Source organism: Podarcis raffonei, chromosome 6 (genome assembly GCF_027172205.1).
Source record: "Podarcis raffonei isolate rPodRaf1 chromosome 6, rPodRaf1.pri, whole genome shotgun sequence".
NCBI classification, from domain to species: Eukaryota; Metazoa; Chordata; class Lepidosauria; order Squamata; family Lacertidae; genus Podarcis; species Podarcis raffonei.
This window is the reverse complement of record NC_070607.1, coordinates 44,871,554-44,893,177: the sequence shown is the minus strand read 5'-3', so window position 1 is coordinate 44,893,177 and position 21,624 is coordinate 44,871,554. Positions and strand designations below refer to the sequence as shown.

The 21,624-nt window shown below is 41.1% G+C and overlaps 1 long non-coding RNA gene across 2 annotated transcripts in view; it reads right to left on the bottom strand.

The window, feature by feature from the left end:
• Positions 1-891: 891 nt before the first annotated feature.
• The window catches only part of LOC128415793 (uncharacterized), a 93,736-nt gene continuing 73,003 nt past the window's right edge, over positions 892-21,624 (bottom strand). For both annotated transcript variants that reach the window (XR_008331068.1, XR_008331069.1), the window contains 2 exons: positions 2,338-2,520; positions 892-1,690 (listed from right to left, as the gene is read on the bottom strand). This is a non-coding gene — a long non-coding RNA (uncharacterized LOC128415793). The remainder of the gene's footprint in view (positions 1,691-2,337; positions 2,521-21,624) is intronic.

Here is a 21,624-nt window from a genome sequence, read left to right as displayed (position 1 = left end):
TCTTTATTTTAATGTAATTCAGATTGGGGAAAACAGAGCTAAGGGAACAAAATGACTGAGGGAGTCCTCTCCCATGTTCAGTGCACTGATCCTTTTCGTATGTTTGTGCTTTGTATGGTTATATATTTAAAAGAAAAAAAAGGTCATGCTCTTCCCTGAGTACTAGAAACAGTTACTCGCTATGCATAATCTAGTTGATAGTTAAATTTGCTATTGCTTTTCTTGTCTTGTTATATACAATTTTTTCAATACCAGTTTAGTCTTAATGGTAATAAAACGTTATGGTTCTTTATAACTTGTGCTTATTTTGTGCATTCCCCCCCCCCTCCCCGCCCCATGCTTATACCCACTAACTGCATGTAAACTACATACTGGTTTTATTTCATTTATTTATTTTCCACACTGAAGCAGCAAACATTTTGTAGTACAAGAATAATTTAACAGCAAAGGCTGTGCATCCTAAATGTCATCAGTTCATGTACATTTTGAAATGATTTTAAATTTCAAACAAAACAAAACAAAAAAACAGAAAATGCCCTCATTCAATGTTTGGGGAAAACCTTTCTACACCATCTGCTGTGAATGAGCGCAGTTTGCTGGGAAAGTTTTGATGCAATTTCTAAGCATTAGTGGGGAAGGCATGTCAGAATCTTTTCTCTACAATGTGTTTTACTATCTGAAATTTAAAATAAAAAAATCTTTCTTAGGACCAGGCAGTTGTATATTTTAGTTATAATGTATTACTTCATGTTTAACTTGCTAGTTTAGATCATTTCTGAGGGAAAGTATTGTAAATGTTTTTTTTCATAACCTTGTTGTGTTTGAATTATTTGTATTTAAATTGTCCAGACAATAAATGAAAGTGTGTAGAATGGCTATGGACTTGCCATATTTTTAAAAGTGTTCAGCTGTTTTCATAACCACAGCTTCATCCATATATCTTAATAGTTTTTAATCCTGTAGATCCCATTTTTTAAATTCTGGTTTCATCTTTCCAGCCCTTATAACTTTTCCATGCATGCAGTTAACAATGCACTTTCTAGTGGTGTATGCAGGCACTAAGATTTGCCTTGAATCTGTCTGTTTCTGTACTTGCTCTGCTTCAATCTGTGTTTTGAGATCCAAACCATTCTGTATAAAACAAAGTTGTGTGTTTTCCCCTTAACTGTAATGCAAGAATCTAAAAACATCTAAACAAATTTACCATTTTTTAAAAAAAAGTGAATGAAATTTACAGGTACAGGGAAGTCTCTCCAGAGTGGCCTTAGCCTCCCAAATTGTAGACAAATAGTTCCAGGGATGTTTTTATAGGAATTAAAAGAGAGCCAGTTTCCTACATAATGCCCAAGTCTCTCTTCCTCATCTAGAATGTATACATTTTTGTCTCATAATTATAAGCTGCCAACCAAAACCAGATTCTCTTTGGGATAAGGTGGAACAGTGTCTGTTCCTCAGGAGCTGTGATGATGTAGCTGTAGGTGTTTATTGTCTGAGTGATGCTTGTCTGCAAAGGGCGGGTCATAACCATAGAAGCCCTAGCAGTGAAAGGCATTTCTCATGGCTTTTGTTAATGATTAACTATATTGCTAGTGCAGAATAGAAAAATAGTACTTCCTACTTAGTAATCACAGTTTTGGAGAGAGTGCCACTGAATAATCCAGTCAGAAGAAACAAATATACTGTGTGGCAGCTGGAAAATAAAATGTGGGAGGGACAACAGTGAAAATGGAATCATAGCAGCCAAATCTTGTTCCTAACCTTTAAGTGTTTGTAGGGATCAGAGAGTATCCATGATCCACTTGGGCCTCTTGAATGGCTTCTTTTCCACCTCACTGGTTTTCCTGCAGTTCTCTCTTTTCGTCAAAGCTGAAGGGAATGCAGGCTGAGCCCCTGATGATTATTACCTCCTTTGTATATATCCTGACAATGAGAAACCACAACATAAATCTGATAACTGACTGACTGACTGACTAGGAACAACAACTTGGGAGTTGTAGTGGATAGCTCAATGAAGATGTTGCTGATAACAATTTCACAGGATTTAGTAAACCTGGTGATTTGAATGGCATCAGAGAACTCACTTAAGTGATCAACCAACCTATAATCACAGCACCTTAAATGGCCTGGAATTAGAATTTCAAGAGTGAATCAGTCTCTAAGCTTACTGAAAGAATCAAAACAAAATAAAAAAATTCCTTCCAGTAGCACCTTAGAGACCAACTAAGTTTGTTATTGGTATGAGCTTTTGTGTCTATGCACACTTCTTCAGATAGAATCAAGAAAGAATTCTTTAGAAAGAATCAAGAGCACTTGGTAACGTTTAGACTTTTGACTCACCTGCCTTGTATCCTTGGTTAAGTGGCCATACACACAAGATGCATTGGCTCTAGTATACAGAAACTGGTAGAGGGATCTAGAAAACAAACAAGCCAAAGCAAGTTTAATCTGGAACGCCAGAACGCCTGGAACTCCTGTTTCAAATGATGTAGTCGTCTTAACAGTTCAGTGATAATCTCCAACCTGTATAAAGAAGCAATGAATCACTTCAAATAGCATGAAATAGTTTAAATGACCATTTGCCAGTTGGCCATCCATTTTGAATCCCCGAGTGTTTGTATATTTTGTAAGCATCTGGAGTCCAGAGGGAAATCGCTCTGTTCAGCATCTCTGCTACAGTACTGTCTTGAGCAACCTTTGAAGTGTCTCCGGACAGCGCTGGCCCCTGGCCTCTTAAGTGAGATGGGCGCACAACCCTAGAGTCGGACACGACTGGCCCGTACAGGCAGGGGTACCTTTACCTTTACTTAATGCGCATAAATAATTGGACACTGTGGCTGCGTGAAATCAGTTCATTTCCCTCATACTTCTAAACCCTACTGGAACTTGCATAGCAGTAGTGTCTGCTGAATTATGATCCTCTAGGTTGTCCTAGATTTCAGCACTTTCCCATGGATACCTTTAGAGCAGAGATGAGAGACCTATGGCCCTCAAAGTACGCTTGGACTCCCACTTCTATCAGTTGACCAACTGTCGGGGGCGACTGAAGTTGGAGTCTAGCAACATGGAGTATCACAGGTTCCCCTTCTCTGCTTTAAAGAGTACCACAATATTTTGACATTCATTTGGAGTTTAAACAGATTTCTCCACTTTGTTTATAGCCCGGACAGCCTCCTAGAGGTTTATATGAATCTCATAAATACAAAAATTTGCTCCACATTTATCTTTTCTCCAGGTTCTGTTGCTAATTGGAAATACATAAAACTGCAGCACTGCTCTTCATGGCCAAGCTTTGGAATAATATATCAGCTATCTGCTTGATGGTGTGCAGTTATACAGGACTTTTACTAATAACAAATATTTCTCTTTTTTTGCAAGAGATTAACAGTGGTGACAATAATTAGTTTCATGCTGTGGGATGAGTTTTTGCAGCTTACGGCCGTCTTAAATAAATTTGAGTATTCATTATAACATTGCAAGAGCATCAAGTTACTTTATGTGTGCATTGTAGATCACTGATCAAATGATGATTGTGGATTATGTGTGGAAAGGAGGTTGCTTGTATTCCAGGGAGAGTGGAATATAGAAACTCTTAACCTGAGGTACCACTGTACATGGATAAAGTACTTGATTCGTTCCGGAGGTCCGTTCTTAACCTGAAACTGTTCTTAAGCTGAAGCACCACTTTAGCTAATGGGGCCTCCCGCTGCTGCCGCGCCGCCAGAGCACGATTTCTGTTCTCATCCTGAAGCAAAGTTCTTAACCTGAAGTACTATTTCTGGGTTAGCGGAGTCTGTAACGAAGCGTATGTAACCCGAGGTACCACTGTATTTTATGGGTGCTAATTAGTGGAAACAAGTCCACCAGAGGTTGGGAACTGCAATATTGTCCCCAAATATTGATCTTTTTTCCTTATGAAGAAGACATAATTGTGTGCCCTCTGGACTATGACTACTGGAATCCCTGATTCTAGTCAGCTTTCTCTCATTCTCAGATCTTTTAAAAAAAAGAATTGCTACAATAGTTGCTCAAGAGGCAAAGATACCTTTCACTGAAGACAACCTCCTGAGGGAACATCAAATCTGGCTACTCTCATGAAAACTCACTGTTTCCTGTTGACCCTCAGTGTCTAGAAGTTTCAAGCATTAGATACAGAAATGTGACAGAGAACAAGTACCCTTCACTATTCTCTTTTACTTCCCAACCTTGCTTACTTCCAGTCTAATCAGTGCTGCTTGGTGGTCCCAGTTTCCATTGCATCGGAACAAAACTAGGTATTGCTCTCTGATGACTACTATGACTGAGCTGTCAATAATTCATGTAGGCTGACTCCTTTGTGATAACTAGCCTACTCTAGACTTCACCTTTGCTGGATTTCTGTTGATACCTGCTCTTGCCACAGCCTGGAGCTGACACTTTCCTTAGGTAAGGAGACTGATTTTAATTGTGATGATGCATAGGTATGTTCATAGTTCAATAACAACATCTGCATGACCACAGAGCTCTAGAAAATGGATACTGTTAACTTGTCAGATATTTCATCCTGTCACTTGTATTTGATACACAACTTCAGTTGCACTACCAGGAAAAAAAAAATAGTTTGGATATGGGCATCCTTCCAACAACTTCTGCAGTGAATATAAGAGTACTTCACATCCACCAGTTTTTCTGCAATCAGCTCTTCCCTGTCTTCATTCAGTGCTTCCTGCCTACCCGTTTCATCTAAGGGCCCTGATGTCAGCTTTTGGTGCTCTATTTCTGACATAAATTGCTACATTTATAATAAATATTTGCAGTAATGTGAGTGCCTATAATTTACTTCAGTTATTAGAGCAGGATTGTCCAAAATGTATATTTAATATGAAGCTCTGCACCCAGATTGTGTGTGTGTGTGTGTGTGTATTTCCCAAGAATGGTTAGCCAAGATTACTATAGTCACATCTTGAGCATAAGGATGTCTTGCTAATGTTTAAGGACGAGGAGAGATTAGAATGGGTGATGAAAACTAAATCCTGCTACTTTTTCATGTTCCTAAACTTTTTCTGAGATTCGGTATTTGTCACTATTGTAGGCAATACATTTGGCTAGATGAGTTGCCTGTTTGCCTAATAGTATGGTGGTGCTCTTTAACCATGTATTTGGTATTGACCGTTTCCAAACATTTTCAAGCAGACTTACGGTAAGTTCTCTGTAAAAAGCAAGAAGTTATATTTTTACATTTTCATTTCTTATTTCAAAGAACTCTGTAGGATATGGAAGCTTGTGGAAAACAAGCATTCTGAGAGCTCCATTGTGCTGCGTATAATTGAACACTGATTGATTTCCTTAGCAACCTTCTGCATAGCAACATCTGGAAAAACTAATACTCCAGCCAAAAATATGACACTTATTTACAAGTGAATTTCAAATTTACAACAGCAGTAGCATTTCAGTCTAGAAGACATGGCTGCATTTACTGACTAATTAAAGGAAATACTCGAAACACCAAATCTTGTGTTGTGTACATCCTTAAAAACCACAAGCATGAATTAGCTTTTAACAAATAATACAATTCTGATTTTAAGTCTCAGTATGAAGCACTTAATTAATTTTGTAGGATAAGGAATCTGTCGCAAATATACAGCACTTCACCCACTCAACACCATCTGCTGTGGAGAATTAAATGTACAACTCGCAAATGAAATCCTACAGAGCTGGTGCAAAAAGGTCTTTGCTTGAATTTAAACAAGGCTGTGGAAACCAGCAAACACATTGCAAAAGATCATGAAAACAACAACAAATGTGTCCATCAGTGAGTCATTCTCACAGTGGTTTTTCATATACTGGTTCTGTTGCAAGAACATTTGCACTTGATGCTAATTTTCCATATGCAAAATTCTTGCTTCAGCTTCTGATTGTACTGCCTTGCTTTTGCCAAAGCTTTCAAACATATTAAGTCTATGATTAGCCCAGCAATGTAAGGAAGAGTCAAGAAAGTAATAAAGTTATTTACCATAAAACCAAGTTGTCATTTTTAAGCCATTCTTCTGAGTGTTACCTGGGTATCATTTAATTTCCGTACCTGTGCCTATTAGACCAATTTAAGCTGGATTAGACATCATCAATGAAACATCTTGTCAAATTTTAAAGTTGAGATTGTCTCTGAAAATTTGGCAGATGTGGAAATTGTAAATCCTGTCTCACAGATCTGTTCAGAGTTCTTCAATAGTGTCAGCAAGCAGACGTGATCCAGCTGACATAGTACACTAGGACTTTCAAAAATCTTTCAACTAGGTACCTCCTCAAAGACTCCCAAGTAAGTTAAGGAATAAGAGGAGAGATCATCTTGTGGATCAGGAACCGGTTAAGTAAACAGGAAGCAGAGAATAGGAACGAATGGACAATTCTTCCAACAGGGATGTAGAAAGGGGATTCTCCCAAGGTAAGTATTAAGACCTGTGATTTTTAACTTGTTCATAAAGTGTTCAAGGTGGCTTAAACAAGAGATTGTGAAGAGCTCCAAAGGGGCTTCTCCAAACTGGGCAGTAAATTGCTGGGCAATAAATTGGCAAGTGCAATTAAATGTATGTAAAAGTAAAGTAATGCATGTCAGGGCAAAAATAATTTTAATTTCACATCTACATTCATGGGGTCTGAACTGGCGGTGACTGACTAGGAACAGCAACTTGGAGTCGTAGTGGATCGCTCAATGAAGATGTTGCCCCATGCGTGGCAGCTGTGGAAAAGGAAAATTCAGTGCTAGGGACCATTAGGAAAAGAGTGGAAAATAAGACCACCAATATAATGCTATTATGCAAATCTATGGCGTGACTGCATTTGGAATGCTATATGAACAGTTCTGGTCACCTCACCTCAAAAAGGATATTGTAGGGTTGGGATGGGGTCAGAAAAGGGCTGCCAGAATGCTCATTGGGACCAGTGGCAGAACATATCTAAATAGTGCCCGGGTTGGGGGAAGGGGCACAGAGGGAGCTTGCTGTGGCACCTGGGCAGGGGTGCACCCAGTCCAGGAGAGTGTGTGGCAGCCGCTCTCCGCCCCCAGGGAAGGAGGAGCCTCAGCCGGGCGCGCCACAGTCGCTTTTGAGTTGCAACCGGGTGCTGCAGCCACTCTGCCCCGAATCAGGATTGACCCTGGGAAGGGGAAGCAGCAGCTGGGCGTTTCAGGCATGGGAGGACACACAGAGGGTGATCTGCAGCCCCCGCTGCCAGCAGGGTGCGAGGGGGGTCTTGGGTTGTTCCTGGTTCGTGCCCCCCCCCCCCGATTGTGCACCCAGGGCCCTTCCCACACTACGCCACTAAATGGGACTGTTAACAGCCTTTAGAGCTGCCTTTCTTAACCTGTGGGTCCCCAGATGTTGAACTACAGCTCCCATCACCCCTAGCTAACAAGGCCAAAGCTCAGGGAAGATGGGAGTTGTAGTCCAACAACATCTGGGGACCCACAGGTTGAGAACCGCTGTTTTAGAGCTTTTAGGTTCAGAGAAAAAGCAAGTAAGAGAGATGGTAATATATGGTATAGGGAAAGTAGATGGAGAGAATGCTTATAGCACTAGAATTCATGGACCACCAATGAAGCTGAATGTTGGGAGACTGTACAGGCAAAAGAAAGTACTTCCACACAATGTATAGTTAAACTAGGGGCATGATGGTCACCAACTTGGATGGCTTTACAAGAGGATTAGACAAATTGATGGAGCACAGGGCTACCAATGGCTACTAACCCTGATTCCACAGTAGAAGGCAGGGTGCTTCTGAATATTTCCACCCACTCCATTTTCTGTTCCTTCCAATAAGTCTGCATTCTTTGCCCATTTAGTATGATCAGTCCATTTTGCACTATTTGGTGGAAGTCCCTCCTACATCTGCAGCTCTGCAAACATTGTGGTCTCCCCAGGCCTGTTTGTTTCCTATTTTGCATGGAGAGTACCATTTTGGCTGCATAAAAACAGGTAATACGGTAGGAGAAATATGGGTATTGCTGCTGAGACTGCCCTTGGATGGGCTCAGTTTGCAAGGGGAAATTGCCCTCAACCTGCCTCCACTACTTTCCTCCTCCCCCCCCCCCCCCCGCCAAGGTCAGATTAACAGCATGACAGGATGCAATGCAATAGTGGGGGAGGGAGATTTAGTTCTTGCAGGTAGGGGGTGTGATTTTAAAGGCTGGAACTTTTTTTTTTTTTTGCAAATTTCAGTGAGGCGGTCTTCAAAATATGTTTCTGGGTGTGATGAAGTCACATTTGCTGTTTTTGTGATTGGACATTTATCTTGGTAAGTCTACGTTGGATAAAAAAGCACATAAACTGCTTTGAGACAAGCAAAGAAGTTTAATTTTACCTTATGAAAACCTCAGGTAATGCTGAATAACAATAACAAATATTAATATATATAATATAACAGCAATTACTTGGAAATCATTTTAAATTATTTCTATGCAATTTTACACACATTTTGCTTACAAGCAAAAGTAAATTATATCCATTTAACCAATATATGTTTCGGATTCTCAAATCATGTTACAACTTTTTAGCGATCCTCATTTTCGGAATTTGAAAAGTTAAAAAATTCAACACCCTTAAGCGGGGGCTCTTGTAACTCCATTCTACTGATCTCATGACTTGAAACTGCTTTAATTAACTGTTTTAATGATTATACTGTTTTAATGGGATTGTTGTACTTTTTAATTGTGGATGTTTATTTTAAAGCAGTAGTGGGGAATCTCTGACCCACAAGCTTAACTGGTCCCGTCAGACCATTTTGGCCCAACCACACTTAATTGCCCGTATAGGGCAGCATAAAAGTGCCACTTGGCTGGGTTTGCAGGCACCACCGATCAGCTGTTTGGTGGTACCTGAAATGCCTCCTGCTCAGCAACAGTTGGCTGATCATTGGCGATGACCTTGGTCTAGGAACATTTGCACAGGTATCAAAAATGTGTCTTTATTGTATTCCTAGGCCAAGACAGTTATATGAATAATGGCATGGTGTAGTTCAACCTTTGCCAATCTGGTGCTCTCCTGATGTTTTGGACTACAACTCCCATCATCCCTAGCAACACATGCCTTGCTTGCTCTGTTGGTCACTCATTTGCCTCCTCTGGACCAGAATGCAGGCAGCCATGCTGTAAAGGATCATCACCCCGGGCAGGGTTCTTGTGCTGGCCCTCAGTCAGGAACTTGGGTCTCAACCCGTGCCCAACCACACCAGCCCATGGCACTGCTCATAAATGTTAATAAAGATACACTAACCTCTGCTGAGTTCACATTCTGTTTCAGTAATGTAAGCATTGATGTAAATAAAACTGGATGTGTTGCAACATCTTACAGTTGTATGGTTACTACTCTACTGATTTTAAACTAGTCTGAAATATTCTTTTGTTCCCCTAGACAGTCTTTACTGCAGCTCTCCCTCAGAGCTAGTCAATGGGAATTTTAAATATTTGCCAACATTTTAATGAATTCTCATTTTCAGTGGTCCTCCTGAGAGAGAGAAGAACCATAGATTATCCAAGTGTTTTGGGTTTCCATCCCTCACCCCTGGGCATTCAAATGAATGTGGTTGCAACAAACATAAGTCTGAGCTTGCAAAACTGTTCCTTTTCATTATTAGAAATAAAATGTGCTTGTGCTATATATTAAACTGCATTTATATGCAGATGTAAATTCTTTCAAAGTAATTAAAAGCACAGGAGAGGCAGGACTTTTCATAACGGAAATGCTGACAGATTCCTTCAAATGGTGCAGAGGGATTTCTGCTGCTCTTTTGACCAGATAAACCAAACAGGTAATTCAATGTGATGTGCCAGCCATGAACTTGCTCCATTTAGTTTTAGGCGCTTAGGGAAGTTAAATATAAAACAGTGCAAAACTACACTGGCTTCAGGGCTCTATGGTTACACAAGCACTGGGGGTGAAGCTTAAGTTTTGCTTTTATTTTTCTCAAGGGCAATTGTTTCCCAAGTGAGATAGGCTACCTCAAAGAAATGCAACTCCCTACTCTGCCTGTTTGGACCAGAAAACAGTGGAACTGTCTGTAAATCAATGCATTTCAAAACTAAACCTCAATCACTGCTTGCCAATAGTGGTAGCCAGCAGCCCCAAAGATGACAGTTTTGGGGAACAGCAGGCCTGCTTTTCTCCACCCTTTCTGTTTTGATCTTGTTGTCTCCTGGCTGCAAGAAAAGGTGACTATTTCCAGCAATCCACCTTTGTTTTAGTTTCCTATGCATGCCACACCTCATTTTCAGCTGCAGCGTAGGAAACCAAATGAATTAAAATAACCACTATCATAAAATTCTTAGAGCGACATAGAGACAACCGCTTGTTCCCCAGACACAAACATGAAAATATCCAGCCAGACTAGTAGCTTCCGCAGTGCAGTGGGCAAGGCTACAAGCTTGGAACAATTAAAATTTCTGGTGGAGCCTAAGAGTTCTATTCTCCACACTTTTAAGAAGGTTGCTGTAAAAACACCTGCTTTAGAAACATTTGTCTTCTGTGAAGACACTTCCATTAGAACTGTTTTAGTTATTTTGATTCTGTTTTCATCCCTGAACATGCCTTTTAGACTGGTTAAAGAACATAGGATTCAGTCTCTAATATTCCTAGACTTTGCCATGTGTTAATGGGGGAGCATCTACTTTTGCTTTTCTGCATTTGAGATAAATGATGGGAAGTGTGACTAGTACCTGCAAATACATGTCCACATACACCACAAACTGAAGCATGGATGGGGGAGAGAGCCTAAACAACAACAGTGTGCCTATGCCACTGGTGAGCAGTCCAGAGCTGACAACATGGACAGAGTCTGTAGCATTTTTAACTCAACTAATTTCTTTAAAAGGGAAAAAAAACTTAACTCCCAACATACCAAAAAAATAATAAATCTGAAGCTACCCAAAATCAAACATGTTAATTAAAACTGAGTTTAACAGCATGCCTAAACTGAAATGCTTTACAAATAACAGGCAATAACTTTCACAGATCTCAGCAGGTAATCTGTTTTGCATGGTGGTGGAACAATAGAGAAGTCCGTATCTCAAGTCCCTGCCAAACTGCCCCTCTTTGTTTGCTGCCCTCTCCCCAGATTTTAAAGGTTAGTTGACTGAAGTAACATTGAAGAATGGCCAGATGGAAAAGGGCAATCCCTAGGGTACATGAAACTCGGATTGTTTAAAGTTGGCATGGGGAACCTTTGGCCCACCAGATGTCACTGAAGTACAGCTCTCCCCTGATGTTGGCCATGCTTGCTGAGGCTGATGGGAGTTGTAGTTCAGCAGCATTTGGAGGGCCCAAGTGTCCAACACCTTGTTTAAAGCTGTTTAAGAGAAACTTTTGGCAATGACTACTGATAAAGCAGTGGGACAAACAGCTTTGTGAGGTGGGAAGCTCTCAGATGAAGATATTCAAGCAAGAGATGGTCTCCCAATATCTCTCCTAACTCTATAATACTATGAATAACCAGAACTGGCAACAGAGGTGGCCAGGGTCACTGTTTTCAAATTGTGTGGCTATGACGATGCGTTCCTGCTCCTATCAGGAGGAGAGGCAGATAGCCCACACAGACTGAATCTATGGGTCGGACACCAGTGCCTGTGTGTCATGTGGTTTGGCTTGGACACATCAGCAATCTTTAGGGGGAAAATTGCAATCAGATGCAGGAAGGGTTGAAGCCAAATGGTAGAGTACATGGTTTTTTCCTCCCTGCCCTAAGTTCTAGTTTCAATATCCTAAGACTTTATACAGTTTCCATAATCTCTGGTAGGAAGGCTGTGAAAGACGCCTGCTTGAGACCTTGGAGAGTTTCTGCCAATCCAAGCAGACAGTATGGAACAATAATAGAGCAGGGAAGAAGGAACAATAATAGGTGTTTATGTGGCATGCAGTTAGAAGGCCTCTTACTGTTCTAGGAGTTTTGTAGACATTTTGAGGCTTGATTACGGTTGTCTGGAATCGTTTTTTCTTCATTGCTCTTGGTGACCGGAGTAACATTGGGGAATGGCCACCAAATATTCTAGCACAAAAGGCACAGTCACAGTGACAGTCCGGCAGCTTATGAAATGCTAAAAATGCTCCAGAAAAACAGTGAAGTATGAATTCTATGGTTTTCTCATTCCCCACCCCCACCCCCTTAAGCTCTGAAGGAGAGAATTACTATCTTCTGAGATGGATAGCATCATTAATCAGAATCAGACACTTCAGTTTCTTGCACAATGCCAAATCATCCTGGACTTATATTTGCTCTGACTGCACAGGAAATAAATATAGTGAAGCAACTGTTTGATTAGGAATGCTGACAGAAGAGGGGGTGGAAAAATATTAAAGGGGAAATTTTTGAGGTATAAACAGAATTCCAGCAAAAGATTACTTCTCTAACATTATTATAAATAAGATTATGAGGGTTATGCATGCGTATGTATGTATGTGTATGTTTTTATGAGCTTAGCAAAAGGACATCATAAAATAAAATGAAATTATGTGTTTCAAAAATTTTAGATGCTAATACAAGTTGTAGCCAGTTTGAAAGTATGTATGGAAATATGGTTTAATTTATTAAATATCCCAAGACAGGCATAATTCTAAACACTTCATGATCTCACCTGTTTTGTTTTCAAAAATGAATGGTGTGGGTGACTATTTAAGACAGCTTCAAAATAAATGCAAAGCAGCAATAAACAGAACACCTCACAAAAATAGTAAGCAAATGCATAAACCTTTTTCCATGTAGGATTAACTAATGCTTCTCTATTCCTCCTATACTCTTAACATCATCTGTGTTCTCTGGCTTATATATGGGATTTAAATTGCATATTGTAAACTGCCTTGAGTAGAAATAGGAGGTGCAATTTAAAAAACTCAATAAAGAAAGTCTTAGACCTAGTTTTCAACTCAACAGCCTTCTGTCCTTCCACTCTGGTCAAAAATATCTGCTAAGGGCTCATCCACACTTCCTCTTGTCCCACTGCTTCCGCCCAGGGAAAACTGCTCTTTAACACTCAATAGGAGCAAACAGTAATACAGGTTTCTTCCAGATTCACATTCGCTCCAATTTAGCACTAAAGAGTGGGTTCTCCATGGCAAAGGAACAGGCAAGGGGAAAACCACTCAGACCTGTGCCTAGAAACTGTGGGTCAAGCAGAAAACCACTTGGACCCATGCTTTCTAGGCATGGGACAAGTATTGATGAGTTCTTACTCTAAGTTGGCCTGTATGCAGGGCCATTGTGCTGATTTAGCTAATGAAATAGTACTAGCTCTCCAGCACCATTACGAAGAAGAATAGCATCCATCTCAAACTAAGCCACCTAAGCAAATGAAGATTGACGTCAACAAGTCCATTGCCCTAGAATAATCGCAGAGCCTCTTCACATATTCAAACGTTAGCAGGTTCACTGTGTGAACTATCTTGTAACACATGAGAAGATTTCCTGCTGCTTTTCCTCCATGTTTACGCAATGTGTACACACTACACAGGACTGCAGTGGAACTCATGCAGGTACACACGATATACAATTGGAAAAAGAAAAATATGTTTACTAGGTCACACATTACAGGATACATGCATAGCACAAGTGATAGAACCAAAGTATCAAATGTGAAGAGCTTTTGCAGGATTATTTCTGGGGGAAGGCTGGCAGTGTTTCTCACACTTGGGTCCCCAGCTGTTGTTGGACATCATCCCTGCCACTGGTCCTGCTAGCTAGGGATGGTGGGGGTTGTAGTGCAATGGCAACTGGGGACCCACGTTCAAGAAGCACTGTGAGACATGAAAGCTAAGCCTATATGGGACAACATAATCTTATGGGTATTCATAGAATCATAGATTTGTAGAGTTGGAAGGGGCCACAAGGATTATAATCCAACCCCTGCAATACAGGAATCTTTCATCCAGTGTGGGGCTTGAACCAAAGACCCTGAAGAGTATCGTGCTCTACCAAATGAGAGCGCCCCCAGGATGAGTGGATTCCTTACTTGGGTAGTCCCTTTAGCTTCAGTCAAACTATTCTGAAGTTGTTTTTTTAAAAAAGCAGACAGTGAAATTTACTGAGAGCAGCTAGAGCCTATTCTTAGCATCAAAACCTTATGACACCCTTCAGTTGGTTTAATCACAATGGTGTGGCATGAACATTGCCATTCAAGTATCAAGCATGTCGGAAGAGTGCTGTTAGTTCAAAGGTTAGAGATTTCCAGTATATTTTCAAGCGGACATGATAAAACAACCAAATGACTGATTCTCAAGGTATGGGCAAAGCAACAGCTGCCAGTGTGGGGTACTAAGACATACACTGTTACACTTCAAATGTTGTAAAGAATTGCTTTTACTGAAATTTTTATTGTCCCCACCTCCTTTTTTGTAAACCACCCCAAGGTCTTGTTACAATCAAGTGGTAGATAAATCTTGTAAAATAAACAGACAGAGAAATCAAAGTAGGATACACAAGTCAATAAGAACCTGATATTGTGCACTGACAATGAAGTTTATTGTCCTCAAACTGATGGATATCACAAAAGTTGTCTGGTGGAGCATTGGCTCCTTCAAGTTGTTACCTGATGCCAGACGTAGCTTCCTGGGGGGGAGCGGTGATGTAGGGCCAGTATGCTAACCTCCAAGCAGGTGGGTCCTTGTTGCCTGCTGAAAGGGAGAGGTGGGAAGCAACCCACCTGCCAGGAAGTTAGAATAGTGGTTCCACCTGCTGCTGCTTAAACACTTTTTATGCTTAGAGAAGTATCAGAAGACAACTGAAATACAAAAAAGAAGAGCTTGTTGTGCTATGAACACACTGCCAGCTTTGCCTCGAGCATCTGTGCTGCTATCAGAGGTCAGCATCACTGGGCACCTACCGAGGCCCAGTCCACAGCAGGGCAGCCAACTTCTAACTCCTGGACTGCTGCCCCTGATGCTGCTGCCAGTTCATCAGCCTTTCTGAGGGAGGGAGCAACAGTGACATCAAGGAGAAACAGGAGAAACAGCTTCTACATGCCTTGCCCTTTGAATGCTGGTGCAAATTGGGCCCTTTGGGAGAGGACAAACAAATGAGCAGTTGTCACTGTGACAAACAAGAAAGGGACCTACTGAGGACATGTTGACAAAGGACTCCCCCAAACCTGTCTAGTGTATCAGCCAATCAAATACTATGTCATTTTTGCCCCACTTTCTCTCATGCACGCCCATCTCCTACTGCTGTCCACCTCCTCATCCAACTGGGAAATAAAGCAATTAGGTGACAAAGACGGAAGCAGTGCAGCCTCCTGCAGTCAGAGGCATTCAGCTGACGGGTGCCCTGCTACCCAGACGGAGGGTGATACCAGTAGCAGCAACCGGGTAAAAGAGTGAGTGAGGAGTGCCAATGGCAAGTTTGTTTGATTCTCTGGGTTGCTAGAGATGGATATTAATGCTAAAGAGAGATCTCACAGCGTGTTTACAACACTGTGAGCTTCTTTTTTATATGACAAATGTTTTCCACCTTAAACCTAGAAGATTCATACTGAACCATATTGTCTGATGCATGGGCCTTGAAAGAATCTTGAAATATATTGGTAATGCATTCTATTTGGGGGGGCACTATGCTTCCCTGACTCTGAGAATTAATATTATGGAACAGTTCATTTGCTTTTCCCTTAATTAATTGTTCACGGTAATCCTTTGTCCTCCAGCATCGTATATGTTGCCAGGAGCACACTATAATGTTGAGCTACTGATGGCAGCAGGAGGATCCTGCCTCTTATCCACAGCTGCATCATAATTCTTTATGATACACAATTAATCTTCTGCATAATTGGCTCAAAGCTGGTTGTCCCATGTAAAACCCATCCAGCCAGTCTCTGAATTTCTGGTGTCCCGAAATGTTCACAAACATTTTAACTGCCAAGGGGAAAGTTTCCATCATAGAACATCAGCAAGCAGAACAGATTCTATGAAGGAAGGAATTTCCAGTTCCTTTGGAAATTATGAAGCAAACAATGTATATCAGTCTGGCTGGCAAAACTGGACACAGAAGACTGGCAATTCATTGTTGGGAAAAATGTGGCAACACGGGCAGGATGCAGAAAGGTGTGGAAACACATACCTGGAAAGCTTGGAGGAAGGTACCTGAGGAGCAAGGGCCCAGATCACACAATAGGTCAATGAAATGGGACAAACATAGACACTTGAATTTTGAAGCAGGAACCAAATGGGAGAATCAAGGGAGAAGGAAGGAAAAAATAGTGAGGAGAAGGCAGGGAATTGTAGGAAGGATGAGTTGTTGAAATTGTTGTGTAGGAGGAACAATTCCACACAGTGCTTAGAAACAGAGATAGATGTGCTTTTTGACTGAAGAGCAGATAAGTCACACAGATTTGTAGGTCTGGAACACTGGGGAGAAAAGAGACCAAAGGAAGGATGAATTTGGTTCCTTGATTTGAAATGACTAGTCAAATAATCTGGTTGCAGATTTGAGTATATGTATGGTGATTTACTTTTTAATGGGCAAAATTTTCAGAGTATTGCAGGAAAGAGCTCTAAATTTTTGAGCTCCATCTGTAACCTAGACTGGATCTAGACACATCAAAGAAGCATTCCAGTTAAACGCGTTGCAAACTTTGTATGAGAAATCGGGTTAGCAAAAACGGAACTCCACAGCACCATCAGGTGTCACAGTGTTATAATGCATAAACAAGACATATCAAGCACTTTTTCTTTACCAATGTAGCTGAGTCCCTAGAACGCATATTAATCTGGAGTTTATGAACTAGCAAAGTTCTAAAAGGCATTTGTGTCAGCATAACACTTATAGATACCAGGCTGCCAGCTTACTTGGGAATCTGAAGAAACCATTGGCTGTGAAAAGCACTTGTTACTGATCTTTAACTTAGTAAGATTTAAAAGTCTAAATATACAGCTAGTTGCTGAGTTATTAATAGTGGGACTTTCACATTCATTACTGCTATTCCTCACTTTTTGGAGTGTCTAATTAAAGGAGTGATAGAGGAATTGTCATTTGCTGTTAAAACACTGCTGGCTGAGAGGTGTGAAAGTAAAGACTCTTTTCAAACATTTGAAACCCTAATGGATTATGTCTATCAGAAATCTCAAATGCAAATGGAATTACCACTAGTCTTCAGTCATGGCAAACAAAATTAGACTGAATGGAAATTAGGCACTGCAGAATCTACATAGGAATTTTCTCAGAAATGCCACAAAATATATCAATCTAAAAAGCCAAAGCAGCATTTTTCTGGGAAACAGATGCTTTTCTCCGACTTCAGCTAATTTTAAAATATGGAGAGGTTGTTTTTAATTTCAGAGATGGATTCAGACCTTCCAGTTTCAATGTGTACTTGGCAAAAAAAATAAATCGAGATTTTTTTTTTTAATCTCTACTGGGATTCTGTACAACTGTGCATTGCAGAAAGGATGCGGGTCATTGCTCCCTGCTGATTTTATCTTCCCCACAATGAACATGCAGAATCAGCAAGCTCCTGCCTTCCTTGTGCATGTTTATGCATTGGTCAGGACCAGGTGTCATAGCTGCACGTACACATACCGGAAGCCAGGAGATGGGGGAGATGTGGAGGGCTTCTTTGTTTTGTTTTTTAATGTGGCTGAGTGCAGGAGAGAGCCTGCTGATTCTGTATGTTCACTGCTGTGGAGGGGTGGGGGGGAATCAATATGAGAGCTGAGAACGGGTGCAATGGTGTACTGCAAAGTGTAACGTTAAGCTGTTTCTGGATGGAAACAGAGCTGATTTATTCTTAATGACTTCACTTTGCTGACCATCAGGTTTTTGTTTCATTATTCAAAGGCAAACACTGAGCAAGCATTTTCTGAAAGTGCCAAGCACTCTAGAGCAGGAACAAGCAAGCACACTGTGTGTCCTTCGGATGTTTGGTTTATTTATTACACACAATTTGAGGGAACTGTTTGCTCTTGAAATGCATCCGGAGCAGAGCTTTTTTAACAGGCCTCTCCCCACCAAGTTTTGTGCAACTGCTCTTTTTACTTATAGCATTTCAAATTTACACAATATCTACGGCGAGATACAAAGAGCTTATTTTAGGCGCAAAAAAAGCTTGTGTTTCTGAAACTTTCTCTTACATACACACACACACACACACACACACACACACACACACACAAACAAACACGTGTGTCAATTACTTGTAAAATTCTCCCAAGTTTCAACAGCAAATTGACTTGCAGCATGAGGCTCCGTGGTTCAAGATACTCAAATCCAAAGTGCCCTCACATGGGATTCAGGCTCTCATCTCTTAGTATAAGGTGCCATGCATCAAGATCTACCCACCTGTTTCTCAGCCTTTCAGAAATGTGTGTTCTGTCAGGCCAACCTAACCAGATATTTGGAGGGGGACGGGTCTCTTCTGCCCCACTGCTGCAGGCAGAAATGGGCAAGGCTTTTTGCTGCCTGAAGTGAAGGATAGTCAGTACCCCCTGCCACCGCCACATTCTACATATAGAAGGCAACTGAATGGGCAGCTGGATCATATTTCAACATGTGCAGCAGGGCAGTGCCCTCCCCAACACCTGAAGGCAGCAAGGTAGCTGCAGCTTCAGTGGTGCAGAGCAGGCCCCATGGCACACACAGCTCTCTATCCTCCCAACACTTACTTTGCTCACTGCTTCACCTGACACCTGCTTGCTGCCTACTCAAACACGTTGTGTGAGCAGAGTGGAACATGCACACACAAGTCGGCTGCTGGAGTGTGTGACCAGAGTTGGCAGGCTCTCTGCCTGCTCACTCGGTCAGGATTTAGGAGCCTTTCAAAGTATTTAACACACTGGGAGAAGGCAACATGGTAAGGTAGCCTGCAAGCCAAATCTAGCAACAAGCATCACTGCCTCTGGGGCTCAGGACCATAGGATTGGCCCAGTGAAGGCATTCCGGAGGACAAGGTCATAATTTGTCCACTTATTCATAAAATTGTTTTATTTTTAAATTACATCGAAAGCACTGCCAGCTAACATAGTTTCCTGAAAGGTGACACTTGCAGCTGAGATACACTCTACATTCCATTTCCACAAACCCCAAAATTCACCATTATATAGAACATTGAAGACAATGGCAAAGATTTATGTACGACACAGCTTTTCTGTAATTCAAACTCAGATTTCCCAACTGGATTAATTTACGGTGCTGCTATTAGTGTCACTTTTAACTAAGTATGAGCAGAGCAGGATCTTGGGTAATTGAAACTGCATGAGGAAGTTTTATAACTTTGAAAGTGAGATGACACTTTCCTATTATAATATATTTCTGGATGTAGCTTGTGCCCATTAAGATTGATTATGCTAAAATTGCTCCATCAAAATCTGCACAAGTCCTTTTGGAGGCAGCACTAGACACATACTGAATAAAGAATTGTTTTCAAGGAATTATAGATTTGGAAGGGACCAAAAGACAGACTAGACTTGCTTAGAGCAACCCTCCACCACCAATCAAGCAGAATAACCAGACTATTTGTAGATAATCTAACATCTACAAATGATAAGAGTTCTCCTTGCAAAGTTTAGGAATCCATTAGAGAGATGAGGAGCTCACATGCTGGCAATTCCTGCCAACTATGAGCCCAATCATAAATATATTTACATATGTTATAAAAACATGCATGGTTCACACATTGAGCAAAAACTGAAGAGTGCCCAGAAATGTCACTTAGATCAGAATACAGCTGTGAGGTTACAAACTGAGACCAGAAGCATGAAGCATTTGAACCCAGGGCTTAAATAACGGCACTGGTTGTCTGTCAATATAAAGGGGATGTGTAAGTCAGACAATGCAGGTGTTGAGTCAATATTGTAGTTATGCCATTAGATGTTGTGCAGAAACAACAGCAACAACTAACCCCATGTGGTTTCTTTGAGATGTCACTACTGCTCCATTATAATTATGAAGAAGCACCCAATTAGGTCAGACCTTCAGTAAACGTAACATTTCTTAAATACGCCATATGTACATCTGCTTCCTAACAAAAACATGACCACCAAGTGGCTTGCAATCATAAAACCACACATGTAATCACATATGTAAAAAGACAAGATCATTCACAGACACAGTTTATAATCTAGATACCCTATCCAGATTGATTAGTAGGCAAAGTTAAAGTTCCAAAGTGCACATTGAGCAGCGTCAACGTTAAGGTTCATAATTTGTATTTCAGTTACAACTATGTTTTGTCCTGTTAACATTTGATTTGACCCAGCTCTACAAAATTGAGCTGCGCAGACATTTTGGAGTTTCACTGGGGAGACCTGTGTTCAAATCTCTGCTAGGCCATAAGGCTCTCTGAAGGTTAACTGGGGCTGATCTCCATATCTCAGCCTAACAAGTCTGTTGTAAAGATAAATGGGGGGGGGGGACAGTCTATGCTACTATGGATGCTTTGGGGAAAGGAAGAGATAAAAATATAACAAATCTATAAATACATTCCCTGTTTACCAAGCAAGCTTTCATACAGCGTATATTAAGCCACGGCATACAGAAATTTTAAACTGGGTCTGACTTTGGTGTATTTCCTTGCCTGAAGTAAAGCCCTTCCGCTGGATAGTTTTGGCCAGGTTGAGAAACTACAACTCCCCTCAGCCCCAGTCAGCATGGCTAATGGCCAAAGGTGATGGGAACTATAGTACATTGGAAAACCAAAGATTCCCCACGCTTGGAGTAGGTCCTTGGGGTATGCAAAGATCAAGCACTAACTGCAATGTCAACATCCCTTCCCTCCCACCTGTTTTTATTTCACTTCACTTCCACTGGGAAATGCTGTCTCCTTAGAAATAAAAGTTCCCCTCTCTATTTCTGCAAAAAACTCCAATGTGAGCAGAGCAGCTCTCTTGCATTGTTCTCCACATGAGTCCTTGTTTTAGTCAGTTATGGCCGTATATACTCTCATTTTCTCTGATTCCGGAAGCTGTTATGTATTTGGGTGGAAAATCCCATGCTCCTAATAAGAAACGTACACATAGACATGAGCAGGACAGTGGGTGAAAACACTGACCATTAAAATGTAGTTAAAATGTTAGTTAATCTGATCTACAGAGCTCTGCAAAATGATTTTGTATGATTTCCCCCCAGCTTAACATTGTAGCATTAATATTTCATTGCCTAGAATTCACTATGATTGTAGTCCTGTTACTGTCTTGCTCAATTTATTGCTTGGGAAAGTTATTTTTAATCTCTTGCAGGAACTAAAAATGCACACTTAGGAAAAGCCCTCCCATTTGGAACTGGCGTGATACATTTCTGATTAAAGCCATGTGAAGATGGATCCTGAAGCACTGTTTATTGGAACAAAATTATACAGTAATTTTCTGCTGCAGCTGAAACTCTATGCATGACGATATTGGATCACACAATTAGTTTTAATAGACGGCATGGCTGGGGGGTGAGAAATATGCCATGGATGGCGGATATGATGTGTAGAGCCACACTAAGTGAGCTTGCTTGAGGCAACTTGCTGACATGGTTACATTGGGTGGTATCATGGACTGGCTGGACAGAAGAATGGTGGGAGGCACCAGCTGGGGAATGCTGAAGAGAAGAAGACTCAAGAGCCCAGGGACTGGTGGTAGGATGACAATGAGTTTTAGAGGGAATGACCACTCCCCCCATGAAATGGGGGGCCTTTTGCGTGGTCAC